This window comes from Charadrius vociferus, unplaced genomic scaffold (assembly GCF_000708025.1).
Source record: "Charadrius vociferus isolate BGI_N301 unplaced genomic scaffold, ASM70802v2 scaffold45, whole genome shotgun sequence".
Classification (NCBI taxonomy): Eukaryota; Metazoa; Chordata; class Aves; order Charadriiformes; family Charadriidae; genus Charadrius; species Charadrius vociferus.
Window position 1 is genome coordinate 2,123,282 of NW_009648712.1, and position 2,406 is coordinate 2,125,687.

Below are 2,406 nucleotides of genomic sequence, written 5' to 3' on the forward strand. Positions count from 1 at the left end.
ACGCTAAAGCGTAATTGAAAATCACAGCTTCACATACTATTACTAAGATTAAACATTTCAGACCAGCCAGGTCTAAAACGGGCTAGGATTAAATTAGATTCAGTTTTTGCAGAGTTGCTCATGGATAAGTATTCTGCCACCTAGTTTAATGCGCCATATTAAGGGTTATTTTGAAACCTGAACACGAGCCATGACACCATAGAAAGTTTTGTATCTGTTCAAGCGCAACAATGGTGAAATATTTTTCCCACAGTTTTATTGTCTAGGTGTGTGTGTTTACTCTTATGAGATGAATGAGATGGAGTTCCAGTTAGACTAGTCAGCTTAAGACATCCAATATAAGTAAATGTGGAATATCAGACTCTTCAATAGTTTTCTAGTACATTTGATGAGTCAGGGATCTATTCAGTAATCAGTGGCCAAGTATGTGATTATGGGATACATGAAATCAAATATATCTGGAAGGGAGATAAAGTTCAACTACTGATCTTAATCCGTTATCACTTATTGTTGAGTAGATAACACTGTAGAAGTCAATTCATTTATATTGCTGTAAAGTTCAACATGACAGAATATGAGAATAAACTGGTCACACAGTTTATTGGGAAATAAAATGGATGACAACATAATTATTTTCCAGAGTGCTTCCTATAAATAGAAAGAAAGTTCCAGTTTATGGTAAAATACCTGAACAATCAGCAAGAGGGCTATTTTATTGCTACTTATTAGATCTGTGTATGTATTTAAGACATCTGTTTCTCTTAACTCTGAGCAAATGACTACTTCCCCACATCACAGATTTTTAGATTATATAAATTTCAAAAGTAGAATAAAAAGCTGCCAACAAGAATTACTTAAGAAGACTGGAGTGTCTATCACAACCTATTATGACTGTTTCTTCCATAAGATGTAGCTAATTTTAGTTCTACCATACGTGTGCTGATATGGTAATGGATCGAACTTATGATATAGGTAATCTGCTGCTAAGCTACAGCTACTGAACGTTAGATTAATTTTATTTTAATTGAAAAATAAGCGGTTAAATGATGGTGAGGAATGAGCAGAAAAGACAACTGCTAGATTTTTCAAAATACTTCAACACTTTCAAATACTTTCAAAATACAAAATTCAAGGTACATACTTGATGGGAAACCAAGAGCATTTTCAACAAAGGTGAACAGATTTAAAGCCTGCTTAACCACGGGTCATCTTAGACTCCTGACAGTATTTCAAAATACTTCAGAAATGTTGAAATAGTATTTCAGATTCAGTTTTATTTACGCTGTAGCTCCACATTTATGATACTTCCTGGACATCTGAGTGATGTAACAAGAGTAAGAAGGAACAGTTATGAACAATTATTAAATACCTGAACATCTAACTACTATACTGCTATTAATAAGCTAGAAAGTATGTGGTTTGCAGCACTGGCCCTTGCAAACTGATGACCATTGTGTCCTCTAATCATGCCATTAAGTTGTCCCTGCAAGTATTCCTATACATACCAAAATGGCCTAGTGGAATCATGTGAAGGCAGAACACCGAAAAGCTGTGTTTTGTCTCTATTTCGTTACTAAGGAGAACTACAAACTAAAAATCAAGGGGTTTATCGCATAGCAGATAGCGGGGTTGGTCCCAGTGAATGAAAGAACATTTATCTGCAATTTGGGCAAAAAATTTACGTTGGTAAAAAGCTCAGAAGTGACACAAAATTTCATCCGCCTTATGCCATGCTAATTATATGAGCCCACAGATTTTCATATGCACATAAAACATTAAAATATGCTCTGGGCTGTTCTGCCGTATGCTAAAATGACAAACCCATCGAAACAGTTAAGATGAGGGGGGTCGGGAAGCACTGCAAATACATCTTTAACTTCTGTGTGTAAACCCCAGCTCTGTCAGCAGACCACGAATGAAAAAGAACTTTACTTTTACCTGCAGAAAAGGTAGCCTTGGCAGCATAGCCTGAATACTAGCCACGGCCACTTCTGCCACAGGACTATCGAAGACCCTCTTTACATCTAAACCAGCAAGACTTTTCTTTCAGGTAGGCTCCCCCTCTGCGGGCTGCATTTGCTTTAACGCAGCCTCTCACACACACACACACACCTCCCCTTTGCTTTTCCATGACGCTTTCTGCCTGCCACGCTTAACCGCGTCACCCGCCAAGGCCCGGCTCGTCCCCTTGGCTTTCCTCTGGCTGCCCTCTTTGGAAATCCCGAACGCCAGGCCGGACACAGGCGGACGAGGAGAGGGGCTCGGGCAACGCCTGACAGACGCGATGGGCGTTTGAAATGGCGGTACCCGGAGGCCGGACGGGAACGGCAGCTCCCACCCCACCGGCCGGGCTGGAGGGCGGCCCCCGGCGAGGCTGCCCCTCACTGCCCCGCTCTCGCGAGAGCA